The 17732-nt window shown below is 47.1% G+C and overlaps 1 long non-coding RNA gene and 1 other non-coding gene across 2 annotated transcripts; one reads left to right on the forward strand and one right to left on the reverse strand.

Annotated features, from left to right (window-relative positions):
* Nucleotides 1-9401: 9401 nt before the first annotated feature.
* On the reverse strand, nt 9402-9475 carry Trnai-aau (transfer RNA isoleucine (anticodon AAU)). The gene has a single exon. It is a non-coding gene; the product is annotated as a tRNA-Ile (tRNA).
* A 184-nt stretch (nt 9476-9659) lies between these two features.
* LOC144151858 (uncharacterized) lies at nt 9660-17230 on the forward strand. Its single transcript, XR_013318994.1, has 4 exons — nt 9660-9979; nt 12685-12949; nt 16355-16480; nt 16557-17230. It is a non-coding gene; the product is annotated as an uncharacterized LOC144151858 (long non-coding RNA).
* The last annotated feature ends 502 nt before the right edge of the window (nt 17231-17732 follow it).

Consider the following 17732-nt stretch of genomic DNA (forward strand, 5'->3'; position numbering starts at 1 on the left):
CGCTTAGCAACTCCGGGTCGGTGGATGTCGCGACCGCCCGTTCAGCGCACGTAAAAACACGCGCGCTGCGTGCGGTTCGACGTTGTGTGGCGGAAGTTTTTTAAGAAACATAGTTATAATTGCAAGTTGCAGTGTCCGAAAGGATCAAAATGCTGCAGGAAAGAATTGGTGGCCACGCCGCTACTGCTGCGTGAAGTACTGCCACAATCGCGGAAGGCAGCCTGCCATCGTTCTGTACAGGTTTCTCGCGCAGCGTCGCAAGAAATGGATTTTAGCAGTAAGAAAGCCATGACATTTTTTGTCAGTGGAAGGATGAGTACGATGACTGTTTATGCGCAGCGCAGACACGAATGGCCGTAAAACTAAAATGTTTGCTTTCAGCTAGTCTTCCATACACATCGCGCGCTGCGATGAATCGCATGCCGTCGTAGTATTTGCATAACACAAGGTGTTACGGCTTCCCCCACTAATGTTTTATCAGCAGTAACCTTTTTTTAGCGACATTCACAGCACCGAATGGATGCCAAAAGGCGGCACAAGTATATGTTCACAGCACTTCGCGGGTGATGCCAAGCAGTGTCAAGACGGTCAGTACGCATCCCACTTACTGCCCTACTTTGTTTCCCGAAGTGTACAGAGTTCGACCACGCATTCCAAGCGAGAACGTGGAAAGCTATCAAAGGCAAGGTTGCATTCACTCGCGCTGACTTCTTTAATGCGTTTTGCGTACTCTGAAAGTTGAGGTTGCTATTGTTTAAGCAGAGGATGGGGAGGAGGAGGAAATACTTTTTTTTGGAGAATTCTGAACGGCCTGAACAAACTGTATCACAATTAGCCGCTTATACGACTCTAACATTACACACAAGATACAAGCCGAAACTAAACGAAATCTTCGTAAAGACAACCGCAGCTCCACAGCAGATTTCCAACTGCGTGAACTGCGCTTACTTTGTCATAAGCTAATAACGTTTGGAATCCGTTTTTAATCAGTGACAACACCAACCGAGCTGAAGAAGGGCAACCGAAAAAGTAACTGTAGTGCGGTTGGGCGAACAGAGGAAACAATAACACAGACTCGCTTCTGTCGTGGAGCGCCGTGGTATACGCTGGGGTTACTTTATTAGGCTGTAAAACAAGAAAAAATAATACTGACTTGAATTGGCGCTGTAAATAAGCTTCCCTTGCTGAGAATGGGACTTCGCAACGATGTCTGTTCCATTAATTTCTTTCACGGCGCACACGCGCGCGGGAACGTACAATCTCTAACTTCTCGCGCACGCGAGGCCGACAGTAGTAGCTCAGCCCCGTAATTGTCCGGAAATCGCACAGAAGCACTTGAGACATGGGGAAACTATTTGCAGAACAGTTTTCAAGCACGAGACACTTTTAAAAAACAATCGCAGAATCGCACAAACAAACAACCGAGAGGCGCCGAATCTATGAACGCGCGCCGGCCGTCTGGCTCTCACCGACCCGGAGTTAGCTCAAGCTTCCGCGGGGCGGCGCTGGGTGTACTTTATTCGTCGCGCCCTCTGAGCAGTGACCGGTGCCTATAAGGCGAAATTGCAACGAAGGCTGTGGACTTATATTAGACTAATTTCTGTAACTTGCCCGCGACGTAGCTCCGGTGGTGGTCAAGAAAGTTTTCTTTTCTTGTTGGGTGCACGTAAGAACGTTGTGATTTGACTGTATACATTGGATACAGTAATAGTACACAGTCGCAGCCTTCTTGAATGATCAAGGGCCTCATGTGCTATGACCTGATGGGTCTTCTTCGCATACAAAAAGGAGAATAACAAAAAATTAAAGCCGTTCTACTCAACGTGAAAGCTGTACGAAGTGCAGAGCAGTGATTCGCCATAATGGGCTGTAGCGGCGTTCACTGCTCACTGCTACCACCCAATGCAATTCGAATTTTCCGCCGTCGCAGTGTTCGCACGCCCCCTGCCTGAAACAGCGCCAGCGGCAGTTCGTTCTTTTTGTGCTTGCTTTTCCTCCCGCACGTGCCGGCGTTCCACTGTCACTTTTATTTTTCACTTACTGTCGTAAAAACCAAACCCAACGAGCGTTCCGAACAAAATGAACGCGGGTGCTTCCGGTTAATTACATATATTTTGCGTCCAATGTACCTGCAGCTCTTTTTGCGCTAAACAACGGGGATATGTATGACAAGCGCCAGCGTTGCACGAGTTTCGAACGGTTATGACTATTTAAACCGCTCGCTTTTCGGAGCCTCTGCGGGACGCCCTACGACGGAACGCCGGGCTCTACTTGGGTCCGTTATCTCGCTGCGCCGCCTGATTCCGGCAGTCGCTTGACATCGAGCGTTACAGCGAGCTACGACGACAAGGCGAGTCCCTAAAGTGCTCTGCACTTAATAAGAATGAGATAAATGAACAGACTGGACCGCACCAACCGGTCCCAGCAGGGTAACATCAATGCCTTGAGACACCGAGGCACGCTGGCGCTGATACAGCGAGTACCGTATAAACCGGATTATAGGTCGACCCGGTATATAGGTCGACCCCCTACCTTGAGGTGGGAAAAGTTGACAAAAAAAATAATTCGGCACAGAAGCGCACTCACAATGTGTATATTTATTTTCGACTCCCGTCCCTCACTGCCACTCACTGTGCCTGCCGAAGTCACTCGTCCGAGCTCTCAGAGTCGTCCAAGGATGACTGCTTCGCACTGTCATCTTCCATGCCATCAGGCGCGTTGCTGATGGAGCACTTCCTGAACGCTCGTGTAACCATGTCGTCGGGCAGCGACTGCCCAGAGAAGGACACCCAGCTTGACACGGTCGCAACCGGCCCGTATAGGTCTTTTGTTGTCGCCGACTATCCACTCATTGTACAGTTCGCAGAGCCCGTCCGCGCATGGCCTCCGGAGCGATCATGAGCGAAGTTCCCGGACGAAGTTCCAGGACGAAGTCCGCCACTTTGTTCTCCAACTCGGGGTGCACCGCTTGACGTCCACGGAACGATCGGTTTCGGGGGTTGCACGCGCACAGCTTAGCTTTCTGGCTCCGCCAGTACCGCACACTTTTATCCGAAACGCCTAAATGGCGTTGCGCCGCCATATTTCCATTCTGCTCGGTGACTCAATCGCCGTCAGCTTAAACGCCGCGGTGAACTGGCGTCGACTGCCACCACTCATCTCGGAACAGAGACGTACAGAAATGTACGCACGCATGCACAATAAACGAGTAAAAGACGAAAAACTAGGGAAAAGCGAAATCAGATTAAGGCCTGATAGTGTGAGAGAGTAGTCCGACACGAATGGCGATGGCGACGGACTGCGCTTGCACATTGTTGCCAGACAACGATTTACATTCTGCCAATGACCGCTATATAAGACGAGGGGTGACTTTTGTGCGGATTTTTTTGGAAAAAAACTCGACCTATATTCCGGTTTATACGGTACTCGCGTGACCAGCAGGGGAGTCTCTCTTGAAGGCTGTTTGCGAGGCAACTCAAAACCGCGAAAGATAGTGACGGTCCAGCCATCCTTGAAACGAGAAAGACAAATATAAATGCCGGAAACGTCTCGAAGGTTATCAAGGATTTTTCTCGGGTGCCTGCGCATGCATGCAGCTTCGCCTCCGTCCCTTGTGCAGTCCATATACGCGCAAACAATCCAAAGCGAAATCACGATTTGCATGCTCTCATACTTTTCGTAAACCTTCACAAATGATTTTCCGGATAGGCAGGTCTTGCAGGCATACCCCTGCCAGCTTGTTGACGTGGAAGCAAAGTGTTCTCGCAGTGGTGTCAAGACCGGTTGTCAAGACCCTCGGTCAAGACCGGTTGCACCGCCATGTTTGATTCTATAGTAGTTGCGGTATTTCCATGCTTGCATTTTGTTTTCACCGGCCATGTGAAGATTTCTGATCGCTTCGTATGCTGGCCGCTTCATATCGTCGACCACTGCTGAACATAGCCAAGGATGTTTTTGTGCGTGCCCGGCTCATTCGTTTCAATTACAGGCTCATCGTTTCTTTTAGCCATTTTCTCAACGTGTTTTTGCACAAAATAAAACAGCGCCAATTAATTTATGTAGCCTTGTACGGGACGCTGAGGTGATGAGAAAATTTCAGAGCAGTGGTAACAGGGTGGTGGGGAACGGGTGATAATTTTTAAGGGTGGAAAAACTGCGCGTGGGAGACAAGACAATAAGAAAGGGACAGGACGGGCGCAGGCGGGGCGCCCGTCCTGTCCCTTTCTTATTGGAGAGTTTTAACCGTCCGTCTGTTCCGTCCTGTGCGTAGTTACCGTGTTGACCGGAACACGTCTGGGCATTCGTCGATGTAGGGGGATTAGTTCCGCGGGCCGGCCTTCGCCATGTCCGCGCATTCGTCACGGTGGGATGCGCCTCCTCGCCCTTCCTCACTTCCGCGCGTGCAGGCGCAGTCTGGTCCGGGTCAACGCGGTAACTACGTACAGCACGGAACATACGGAGTGCTAAATCTCTCTATTGTCTTGTCTCTCACGCGCAGTTTTTCCGCCCTTAAAAATACTATATGATTGATTGTATAGGGCTTAACGCGCCGACGCAACGCAGACGATAAGGCGCGCCGTAGTGGAAGGCTAGATTAATTCTGACCACCTGGGGATCTTTAACGTGCGCCGAAATCTCGTACACACGGGCATTTTTGCTTTTCGCCTCCATCAGAAAAGCGGCCGCCGCGGCCGGGAATCGAACCCGCGTCCTCGTGCTCGGCAAGTTAATGAAGGTATAAAGAAAACTTGCACAAGTATAGCGTATACCAGTGGAGTAGCGAGGGGAGGAGAGGGAGCCAAAGGGTCAGATTCCTCCGAAATTTCATGAAGGGGGGGGGGGGGGGGCCTGAATGCCGATTATGAATGAAGTATGTGGCGGAACTCTTGAGCATAACGTTTTCCTGAGGCTATATCCGGCCTCATACTCCTTCCTATTTCCGGTTTTAAGTTACGCATCTCTGGTCATGTCATTCGTCAAGCTGCAAGCGCAAATCAGAATATGACTGTTTCGTGTTCTCGAAAAGCAGACGAAACAACACGAACAGGATTGATCACTTATGTAGGCAACGTCACATCTACATGCCGGCAATCAGCGTGCTCTGGTTCAGGACCGACACGATTACGCCAGTGCTGATGCAACTGGCAGTAACCTGCCACCAGTCGATCATGGAAATCAGTTTGCAAACGTTTGACTTTGCTTACATTGTTCGGGCGGATCGTGGTTTTCAGTGTACATGTAATGAAAATAAAATGAAGAGGGTAGAGGAGGAAGAGTAGAGAAACGTTTATTGGAGCGGAAAAGGCTGTTGTGGGTGGCCTTCCCAGTCCGGATAGCCGCGAGTCGTGGCAGCAGCTGCTCTTGCCCGAGACACTAGCGGGCAGCTGGTCAGCTCGCACTCCCACTGCTCCAGGGAAGGGGAAGGGATGGGGTTTGGGTGGTAGGGGCTAGAGCACTGCACGGGCCCGGGCCGGCCCAAAAGCCCGGGCCCGACCCGGCCCGCGGGCCGGGCCGGGCCGCCCGAAGTCGATTATTGGCGGGCCCGGGCCGGGCTCGGGCTCGACGCCATGGGCCCGGGCCGGGCTCGGGCTTGAATTCATAGCCCCGGCCACTAATAGTTCCGACGTGAAGTGTAGAAAAGAGCATAAAATTGAATATTCTGAGTTTACTTTTACGCCTTCTTGATGTTAGTTGTACACATTGTTTTGAAAACATGTTTTGCTAGGTCTGATAGTCACTATACTGTAATTTTAATCACTGTACTGCATGTACTGCATACATGCAGTACTGCATACTGCATGTACTGCATACACGTTTTATATTTGGGTGTATAACGTATCAAAGAAACGGTTACAAGGAATGCCCTAGCGGGGAAGGAATTAAGACACTCTGGAGCTGTACACCTGTGTCTATGTACGTGTGTTTTACGATGTCGAACCAATCTAAATGCGGCTGCCATGGCTGGCAATCAAACTCGCGTGCCAGAGAAGCGCCACCGCTTAACAACCACTGCAGGAAATTCGTGGATTCAAATGGGGAGCAAGCAAGAAATCTCAGCAATACCAACTTGTGACCGAGACAACCACGTGAAATTGCCAAGAGTCTGGTCATCAAAGGTGATGGTGCCTCTCGTTTAAGAATACGAGCTATTATTACGCCGATGTGGCGTGAACTGCAGTCGGTGTAAGCTAAACTACGTGCACTTTTAAACCCTTATTTTTTGCGTTTCAATTCAGGACGTGCTTGTACAGACTAGATGCTCCGTCTGATTTCCCGCTACGAAAACACTGGTCCAAATATAATAAACAATTTTCTTCAGCGTCTAAGACCGGGCCTGGTCACACGCACGCGGGCCCTCCCTAGGGTCAAAAATAAATGACCGGGCCCGGGCCGGGCCTGGGTTTGAGACGGCGGGCCCCGGCCGGGCCCGGGTTAGGTTCACTTATGAATGCCCGGGCAGGGCCCGGGCTCGGTGTCACGGGCCCGGTTCGGGCTCGGGCTTCACAAAGCTGGCCCGGGCCGGGCTCGGGCCTTAAAATCAGGCCCGTGCAGTGCTCTAGTAGGGGCAAGCCCAGACGAGGTGGTATGGGGTGTTTGGGGTTTTTCAGGATGGGCATTCGTAGGGGTACAGGTTGGTGATATGTTGTGTAGAATTGTTGTGTTGTATAGTATGTCTGAGTTTGTAGTCGTCGCCAAAGGCATACGTCATTGGCGTTGAGAGATGGATGAGGAGGAGGGTAGATGAGGCGATTTTGACGGTAGTCGTTCAAGATGTCGGTGTAACGACTCGGGACTGGAATGATTGATGGATTCCGGTGGGTCTTCTCTGGCTTCAGGGAATGCCCGGGTAGTTAATTCGCGGGCAGCGGCATGTGCCGCCTCATTCCCTGGAAGGTTGGCGTGGCCTAGTGTCCACACGATGTAGATGGAGGGCAGTTTCAGTATGCGTCGTAGTATGTCGAGGGCTTGAGGCGAGATGCATAGCTCTAGCTGCAACCACAGCCACAACACATTACATCGTCCTCATCACAGACTCCCAGGAGGAGCGCTGAGAGTAATATCTTTTTTTGTATGAAACAAAATTCGAGGCGAAAGGGAAACAGCTGGCGAAAAATTGGGCCAGGAGTGGATTCAGGAGCTCCGTCAGCCCGGTGCAACGCCCTAGCAAAAATTCTGATACAAATTCTAATACACGCGTATATGCTTATTGCCACTAATAGATTAGTCTATTAGGTCTATCAGTGTGTATTAGTCTGGTAGGTCTATCAGGGTGTATTAGTCTGATAGGTCTACCATGCAGAGTGTATTAGTTCTATCAGAACCAGTGACAAGTTCGAACAAAGCAATGAAACATGACAGCACATTTTATTATCAGGGTACACGGGCAAATTCCTCTGGTTGACAGAAATCCGGTGAATAATTTAACGATGCATAATTTAATGAATGTAATGCGAAGGCAAGACAACCGTTGGACGTTGGTGCCCGGGCCTGTGGGGACGGCGAAGACCTCGGCCGGTCTGGGCGCGCGCGTGCGCTCGCTCGCGCGCGCTTCCATGGCTTCCAGAGAGGCAGCGATGCGGCAAGAATGGTGACGTCATGTGGTACATCCTGTTATGGCGGCCGCTCGGCGTTTTTCAGTCGAAACCGAAACTGGCACGAATAAACGATGCCGTAAATGAATGTTTACGCTGCGCTCGACCGTCTAATCTGTCATTCTATGATTAGTGGGCTGGTAGGCACGCATAGCAGCGAAAAAAACTTAACACGAAAATTTTGTGTCAGTACTCCTTTAAGGGTAACAGAGTGGATCCCTAGAGAAGGCAAGCGTGGCAGAGGGCGGCAGAAGTTAGATGAGATCAAGAAGTTTGCGGGGATAAATTGGTCGCAGTTAGCACAGGCATACCCAGCTTTCTCGCTCAAAATTACAACCTCTCGGGAACCTAGAAAAACCACTTTAGGAAAATGATACTTGGCATAAAGCTAGAAGTCAACGTGAAGATTAAAACGCTAAAAGAACATGTCAGGTTTCTGAATATTTTTTTGTGTAATTCGCTGTCAAATCTAACTCCCCATGCATTTCTATGGGATAGTTCCCATGGCTCAGGAACCCAGTCGCGCAACGTGCGCGACTTGAAACTGTGCACAAAGCAAGTATTCACCTCAAATATTAGCTGTGCAAAAGAATATTTTCATTTCGCTAAAAAATTGCAGGGTAATCACTGTTGAAAGGACTGCCATGAGCGGGAAAGTTGCACATGACCGGGGTAATTGGAGATTAATGGGAGAGGCCTTTGCCCTGCAGTGGGCGTAGATATGCTGGTGATGATGATGAAGATGATGATGTATTTAATGAATAATTTAGCGAGATACGACCGCCACTATCTAGACCGTCACGAAGAGCATGACATGGCTTAGCTCGACTTCGCTGCAGTCTTGCCGACTTTGATTTCTTGCCCTTCTTGCGCCCTCGTAGTCGTAGGCGCAGCACTCCTCCCTCAGCTCTCTTCATTTCTGATAGCAGCGCATTTTTTAAGAGCGAAAGTGAAAAAAAAAAAAAAAGGTTGACCATTTTGCATCATAATTTTGCTTAGAGATTTACTGGAGATTTACCAGAGAACAAAACACTTCATAATATACAAAATTAAGGGCCTTCATTTCAACCTTGTGCTTTTGGGGAAAAAAGAAAAATTTAGGAAATCGCACTTTGTGGGTCCATTTTTATTAGTTTTTATTTAAACCAATACGTCTCTATAAGTTCGTATTAGACATATACAATGTAATAACTCTGAAGTCTATTAGCGGTCTATCAGATCTATTTGTATTTGCAAACTAATGCAATGTAATAGGTTCATTTTTGTCAGACTAATACATCTTATACATGAAAAACTTATAAAACTGATACAAGTTTCTAAATAACACAAGTTTCTATCAGCGCTTTAGTATGGTACCATACTAAGGCGCTGTCCGGACCGGAAGTGCGTTGAGGGAGTCCTGGCCTATTTTTGCACGAGTAATCAGAGAATTAGAGACACCCTCTTCACCCTTCATTTTATATCGCTGTACAAGTCAGTACACAGTCAAGACTCGAAAAGGGAGGTCTCCGCTAATAAATAAATCTACGTTGGTTGAAGCTATCGTATTCGAATGCATAATGTCAGGTGTCCCAGCTATCTGTAGAATGCTCAAGGCGAATGAAACCGACATGCCTGTTCTTAGCTGGCGCGCCTTGACGAAAAATAAAATCGCAGAACCAAAATTTGTAGCGGGCCCTCACAGTGGCAGGCCCCGTTTCTATTTAATGGTTTAGTGGTTTCTGGGCGTGTGTGTGGAAGAGTGAGCGTGGGTGGCAAGGGGGTGGGGGTTGCAATAAGGTTAAATACACATGCATTAAAAAAAAAACTTGGCCTGCGCAGGGATCGAACCTACGACCTTCGCGTTATTAGCACGACGCTCTAACCGACTGAGCTAGCAGGCCAACGGAAATCAGCGGTTTAAAATAGATATTTATCCCCATTACAAATCTTTTTTGAAGCCCGATGTAATCTTAATTTTTTTTTCGGTAAGGTCCACATGTAACACATTGTATACTTTATTTAGAAATTTTAACACAAAGAGCCTCAATATATTTTAGTACACTTCACTGAGTTTAGGCAAACTGGGCCAAGTCGTCAAACGGTCGTGAACTACGTCAACTGCGTGAACTGCTCAAAGCCAGTCATAAACAGTTTACGTCAAAATTACCAAGCCTCAGTTAAATCTGTGGTTAAATCGGCACGAACAGTTGCAGCGTCAGTTCCTTGTGTCGTGCTTATGCGTATTTTTTGGAGGCGAACTCTTATGTTAAATTGCACAAAATGTCGTTTATTTTCCGCACTACAACATTCGTGAGTCGGAGTAGCGTAGTCACGTCGTGACCCGCACGGAACATGTGCCCGAGTACGTCCTCCCGAAGTCCCGCCGCTTCGCACGTTCCACCATGGTAAGCAGCGTCCAACATAGTTTGACAGCCGCTTTCGCATGTTCCGGGTGTTGCAAACGGACTGTAAATGTACGCTTTTGTGCCTAGCTGACAGCTTTTGGCAGCGTCCAACATAGTTTGACAGCAGCTTTCGTATGTTCCGGGTGTTGCGTTTTAGCTGTAGCGTTAACGTTTTGCGGGCCGCAATCGCGAACGGATAGCGCCTCGTTATGCTATGGTTAGCGTGCCCGCTAACGCTATGGGCGCGCTAAAGTGGTGCTTTCCGCTATACTAAAACTCCCTAGTGAATGTACGGTTTTGTGCCTAGCTGAGTGACAGTTTTTGTTTTGACTAAGATATCCACCCACTTTTATTTTCCAATCAATAAAAAGAGCGTAGCGCGTAGTCAAGTTCGGCAGTGCTGTCTCCTTTGTGCGGTCAACATGTAATGTTTGGCCTTGTAGATTAGCCAGTCCGGTGTAGTCATGGTAGCTAGTACACTTTAGTCATGCATAGTTCGCGGGCGTTTCAAGGACTGCCTTTGACATGAGAATCCATGTGCTAGAAAGAAAAAAAAAAAAAAAAACGCGAAGATGCTCTTGGGCAGTTCTTGTGCAGTCCAAAATGACAAATCGAGAGGACTGTTATGTTATTCTGAATGACAGCATTTTTCCTGGCTGAAGGGCTCTTTGTACTCGCAGTCTTTATGAGCTCTTTTCTGTACTTGCACACTGGCTATTTTCACCCCTTAAGTAAGGACATTATGTTCGTAATGGGTACTGTTACAGCCACATTCTGTGTGATGGGGAATGGTATTTCCTGTAGCAATTCGCTCGCCAGCATATCAATAGTTATGTATTTTCAATGCCGTGGATACGTGTGGACTAGCAAGATCGAACAGTTTACGTGCGAAATATTTCCGATTTTGTTTTTTCAAAGGGATTCACTTTTGTTAGCGCTAGGAGATAAAGTTGGGGCAGGACTGTTCTACAGAACTTTCATTTTAAAAAGAAAGGAGTTTCAAACCATGAATGCTAAGGGTGCCAGGTGACGCACTAAAGCTTGAATTTGGGTTAATTGGGTACACATGACACCTTTAAAAACCGTGAAAAACTCGCACGGAGAGACAGAGAGGGCAAACAGACACGAGCGCTGATGAGCAACTGGTGAAATTTTATTAGAGTGGGCAATAAATAGAATAAGGAAACAACGTAATCATACGCAAGAAAAAAAACGAGATAAAAAAAAACAGCTTAAAAAGCGGTGTCTGCTATAAAAGGCGATAAAACACACAAAACTTTCTTTTTATCTGGCCATATTCGCAATCTACCGCTCAGAGAGTGCCACGGAAGGCAAACTAACGCATCCCTCCCCCTTCATGCTTATGACTGAAGCCTCAAAGATTTCGTGGGGATCGGGTGTCATGATACCGTTTTAAGATGCGGGTGTCATTGAGCATGGGGTAGCAATTTTTGCAATTCTTGCAGGGTAAGGCAGGATTGCTTCCTGTTCCTGTCCGCATGTTGTTTGCGTGCTCACGAAGACGGTCGTTAACGCACCTGCCACTCTGGCCCACATATACCCTCCCGCGTGAAAGTGTGGGAGGGTCTATGTTTTCAGTGCCTAACAAACTAGCCACATTATGCGCCATGGTCAATGATGGAAAGAATTGCAGGCCCACATGTGGGAAAAAAAACATGAAAAACAGTATGTCAAATGCGTGGAGTTATACTGTACGAGATCCCACTTCCGTGTGGGAGGGTCTGTGTGGGCCAGAGTGGCAGTCTTCGTAAGCACACAAATAACATGCGTACAGGAACAGGAAGCAATCGTGCCTTACACTGCAAGAATTGAAAAAATTGCTACCCCAAGCTCAACGAAACCGGCATCTTAAAACGGTATCGTGACGCCCGATCCCGCGAAATCTTTGAGACTTCAATCATAAGCATTAAGGGGGAGGGATGTGTGAGTTCGCCTTCCGTGGCACTCTCTGATCGGGAGATTGCGTACCTGGCCAGATAAAAAGAAAGTTTTGTGATTTATCACCTTTCATCTCAAACGCCGGTTGCCTTGGCAACCACGCACAAGCCGCTCTCGAATTCAGTTACGGTTGGGGGATCCCAATTAAGCTCGGGGCTTCACCTTACGACAAGTGGGCGCTGCATGCGTACCACTCACTTCCATTGGGAAGCGGGCCATGCATTTGGCATTGTAAAATACAGGAAGTGATGCCCTTGGCAATGCATCATATGACTCGCCAGGCCGCATTTGCCGCTGCCAACTTGGCGCGTGCGCTCTCTGCAGCTGGTTCGCTCTTGATCACGTGACTCGCTATGCCCATGCGAACTTGGCCATGAAAGAGTGAGGCCGGGCAGTCTTCTCTGATTGTTGTGCGAGAGCTGGAAGCTTTGAGCTGTCGACACCAAGTGGTGTCTGTCCACCTCACGGATATTGCCCGGCGAGCTGCTCGGCTCGGCAAACACCATAAGTGGGTCCACAACCATAGGCAAGGGCAGGCGTTAACCAAGTGAAACCAAGACTTAACCAGGCTAAGCCAAGCTTTTGCTTTGTATATCCAGGCTTAGCTGAGCTAAGCCACAGCCATTTTTTCGTTATACGGCTGAGGCTAGGAAAGTTTGTGCGCATATTAACGCGAGTTCCCTTGTTAATCATGGTTGTTTTGCAGCAAAGCGGTTGCAAGGTTTCTTGTGTGTCTCCATGCGCAGTAAAAAGACGGAAGTGAACATAAGGAACGGGACACAGCAACTCATGCAGCACTCGGGTAGATGTCTCTTCCATGGCCTGCTGGGGGAGGAAAACTTCAGGATCATCTGAAGCACAAAGGCTTTGTGACCATGCCACAAACACGTGCGGAGCCAGCCGCCAATCACAGGGACACCGCCTGCCAGCAATGCAGCAGCAGGCGCAGCACAAAAGAGGAGCAAGAGATGGGGGCACGTACAACGAGCAGCCTGTCATCTGTTGTGCCAGGTAACTTTCAAGGGTGTTTGCAACATAGCTCTAAGGTTTAGTTGCAAAGACTTTTGCATGATGTTTGAAGGTGTTAATATGCACACAGTGTGTAGTTACTACACGGTGCTTTTCCTAACAACTTCGCTGGCCATCCGCTCCTGTAGGGCAGGATGGCTCCTCAGTCGTTTCTGGTGCAGTCATTTATTCAACATTGTTTAAGCACGGGAGGAAAAAAAGATGAACGTACTCATTGATCAGAGATGAAATGATGCTCTGGTGAAAGTGGGCGATCATTTGATCAAAGAATCACAACAGTTCGTTTAGCTAATAGTGATGATCGTCAGTCTGTCCTCACTGAAGTCATTCTTCCTCTCCTTTTGAGATAAGGAATCACATATTCACTTTCGTTAAAAGGAGTGATGGATTCACGGATGAATTGTATGCCTGTAATTCGTAAAAAGCAGTGGTGATCATCCTGCTCACCTAACCTCCTGTCGGGAAGCTAGGCGCAACAACTTTCCTTAAGACATTGTTGTATCACGCACTCTTCATTAATGCGAGAAAGTGTTACGGGGAAAATTGAGAAGTGCACCTAATTTACTTCTGTTCATGACGATGAACATGAGTGATTTTAGTAGAGGTGATACCAACCGCTTGGCTGTATAAAAAGGTGTACGGGGCGAAAAGATAAGTAGGCAGTGCATCGCCTTGTGTTCCGTGTCTGATATTTTCACTTTTGTGGCATAAAAATTTTAGCTGTGTTGGGAGCAACCAACTAGCTACTTACCACACCTTAGACCGTGCAGAAATGTTGTGGTTCAATTTATTTTTAGGAAGTTACCAGGCGAGCCAACTAATTGATTCAGTAGGATGGCTGGTGGCATTGCTAATGCATTGTAACATTCATCGCCATCATCAGAGCCTATTTATGTACAATACAGACATAGGCTCCCAACCGCTCCTATCCTGCGAGTCATTGTTGAGTTGCCTATTGCTAGAGACGATCCCTTCCCTTGGTTTGGAATTCAGGCTGTCTTTTAGGTAGTTAGCCGTTTTTTTGGCAAGCATTTCTGTAACAAAAAGTAGGCTGGTGGGCCTGCAATGCTCTTTCACACCACCCTTTTGTGCCTCCTAACTTCTTCTAGTAAAAAACTGCGCAAAACTGTACAAGCGTAGGCATCGGGATACTAGTTTTCTTGAGCCACTACTAAAGAACCTATCATTTTGTGTTGTACAATAAAATGTGTTGTGTTGTACAACAGCCACTTGCCAAGTATGAAGTTGGATGGCACTAGGCATTTTGTACAGCAAGAAAAAAGGGACACAAGTCACAAAAAATAATTGTTTCTTCTTTTGTGGGTTCGTTTATTTAAAGCAAAGGTTGTACTGCAAAGATTCTTCAAAATTTGGAAGGGGCGGTTTTTACATTACTCTAGTTGCCGTGCCCCCTCTGTAGAACTGCAGTGGTCTTGTGTAGAGAAGCTCTTCTGTGGTAAATTGCAGCCTCAATAGCAGGTGAGAAAGCTCAGAATTCTGTTAAGAAGCTTGATGTGGTCACGAAGCCAAAGACGACGCAGTCGTCTTGAAGGAAAAACAAGTCTATTGGAGCAAGCTTGTGCTCCCCTAACAACTCAAAGAATACACAGGCGGCGAAGCAGCAGTGAACACAGTGATGGGCGCAGGCGAGTGTCGGCGAATTGAATGCCGCGGCGCCTGCTCTGCGGGCATTTATCTTTCGGCGCGAGTGTTTCTCGAACCGTCGAGTTACATCCAGAACACTGTAGATCAAAGAAGATTATTCTAGGCTGGTGACGTTAGTTCAAAACACTCTCCCCATCAAATGAGTTTGTTTATTGATGTTTTGTTTTTCGTACTCTCCCTGTCAAATGAGTTTATTTATTCATGGGTTATTTTTAGCCCCCGGCGCAGACGGGCGCTAAGAACAGAGCATCAATAAACAAACAAACCCAATGCATGGTTTGCGGCAATATACAGCTTGCTGTCTCACATTCAATATATAGAAGGACCACCTCTGTAATTAAATTCTGTAAGAAGCTTAATATACAGCTTGCGGTCTGACATTCAATATAGGGAAGGACCACCTGTATGATTAATCAGATAACGAGTGTATTGCCTGCTAACGCATTAACTAATACCCGTGCCACACGTGCACAAAAAATGACATTTAGTGTTTAAGGCCTTAAGATAACGAATGTCATTAATTGGGCGGGCTGTGCTGCACGCGGAAACGCAAAGGCATTAAATGTGTTAGGCATGATAGTGATCACGACCAAAAAGATAATTCACTCATATTTTAGAAGTCTTTAATGTAGAGAAAAACGTCTTTCAAGGGTTAAAACTGTTTTTTTGTGAAAGAAAACTTTATGAGAAATAGTGTTTTCTTAAAAATGGTGTGAGCCGTTTCTAAAAGTGGCTTCAGGTGCTGCCGTCGCCGGCCAGCGGTAGCCAAATCCGAAAAAGAGTAACGCAATGTTTTGCCTTTTGCCGCTGTTCTAGTGAACTTCATCTTCTTCAAAATTTCGCCACCAAGAGTGCACAAAAAAAACATCTTTTAATTCGAAGATCAGCTACGTTTCCGCGCCAACACTCTGGTGCTGAGAGATTCATTGGCTTCATTTGGTGCTCATCGCGTTCGAGAGTAGGCAGATTTAAGGCGTTCGCGAAGGTGAATTAGTTGTGCGCAACTCCTTAAACCAAAAATGACATTAGAGCAAATGGCATTAGATCTTTGCGTGTAGCAGCGAATTAATGGCATTAAAAGTTAAGGCATTAAGCACTTATTGTCATCTTTTTGTGTACGTGTGGCACTGGTATAACTAGATTATAGCCCAATAAAATGATTTCACGGGCCTTCCTAAACACCAGAGTAGGTAGTTGCTAAATTAGGAGTGCTAAGCTTCTGCTGTCCTGACAAGCAACCTTTGTTTACATTGTACTAAAATGTTTTTGCCAAAGGATTGATGTAAGTTGAGGAAAGAGTTGTGGCCCTTGTGAACAGTCATTATGCACAACGTTTTGAACGCTTGTGGTCTTGATTTTGTCATAATACGAATTGTCATTTTGTATCGTTTTTATACCGTGATTATGTGAATCTATTTTTTTTTCTTTTTTTTTTTCACTTTTTAGGATGTTTTTTGAGGGGAGACTGATTATTGGCAATGACAGGTTGTTTTCTTTTTTCTGGAGAAGAGGGAAGCTTGCAGAAGATGCTGAGGGGCATCCGTCATGGCTCAAGGTGTGTAAAGAGTCGAAGAATCAGTCCCCTGCCTAAAAATCAGTAGCCTGGCAGTAGTCAGGCCTGCAAACATACCGCGCAAACCTGTGACCCTTGCCGTGACACTGTTTTGTGCGAAACTTCTGTAGAAGAAGGTGCTGGTCATGGGTGGTTGCATATTTATTCAGGCTCAAGCCCAGCGGTTGTCTGGCCTTCGGTGGAGGTGCTGGGCCGACTGCAAGAATGAAAAAGGGCTGGGACATCTGAACAACTCTCCTCTCGAGGGTCTACGCCCAGCTGCGACAAACTTTGGGGTAAGATTGTTATAGATGTCGAGTGTTGCTCCTATAAAAGAGGGCACAACTCATGAGTAGTCACGTGTTTACACAGACCTGGACACAGTGGCCCCGCACATTTGCCAAGCCTTCAGCAACGATGGTGAAGCGTCAGCAGTTGGACTGGTGCGAGTTGGAGAACTGGATGGAGGCACGAAAAGTTTGGGAGAACGATAAGTACCAGATGTGTGGACACCCTCAGTGCTTTTGGGTGGCTCTTGCTCACGACGTGAGCACACAGTGCAACTGCAATAGGTGCCTTCTCCTATATTAAAAAAATCTTTTTTACGTGCACTTGCTGGTGTGTTGTGGGCTATGAGCGGTTAGAAATCTTTTCATCTCGGTTTTTGCAAAACTGGTATTCTTGGTGTCAGTTGCTTAGCAGGTTTACGCGTGGTAATTGATTTAGCGTGAGCGCTGTGTTGTACTACTTTGTTGGTTTAATGCGTCCTTACCCACGCAAGTTTTACTAGCCCCCTGGTAGCAGAAATCCCGTTCCTGATGTTGCTGTTGTGCTTGTTCACTGTAGTTTGACACCTGTGCTAAGCAGCCATTGTGAAGGCGTTTGAACGCGTTGTCCATCTATGGTCACTTGTCAAGTGTGAGTTGAAAGCTTCCATGTTGTATAGGTGTAAGATGTGTGGGTGAAAGTTCGTGAAATGACACTTTATTGATTCAATAGCAAAATAGAACACCACAAGGTTCGTGTGATTGTGCCCAAAATATTACCGTGGGAGAAGTCAGCCCTATGGGCCTTTAGTCAAGACCTAATCTCCGAACCCAGCCCAAACCATTACAAAAACCTATTTGATGTTATTGCATCAGCACTGTACAGAATTTCGATCTCTTACGTTCTGCACATTTCAATATGAGCAACCCTTATTTCCTTTGGTATGGTAATGAGCTGGTCCTTTTGCAGCACTTAGACATTCATGAAATGCAGTAATTTATGGGAGGTATTATCTGGGAAGTATTTGTTAAAATTCTCAGTCAGCTCCGGGGTTCTGGACCTTTGCAGGAAAATGGGACCGCTTTGCGTTCCTATTGGTGCAATAATTTATTTTGCTTGAGATATTGTTTTTCTCGCCGGTCTGGCCGAACGTCCTTTTTTTCATCGCTGCTGCCAACGGTGAAGTCTGCAGTCGTCTCATGTGCAGCAACCTGATACAAAAACAGAGTTGAGCGAAACTAAAATCGTAAGCGCTCACTAATTTATCTGGCGGAATCATTC

Source organism: Haemaphysalis longicornis, unplaced genomic scaffold (genome assembly GCF_048455015.1).
Source record: "Haemaphysalis longicornis isolate Haplotype H1 unplaced genomic scaffold, Haemaphysalis longicornis Haplotype H1 scaffold_9, whole genome shotgun sequence".
NCBI classification, from domain to species: Eukaryota; Metazoa; Arthropoda; class Arachnida; order Ixodida; family Ixodidae; genus Haemaphysalis; species Haemaphysalis longicornis.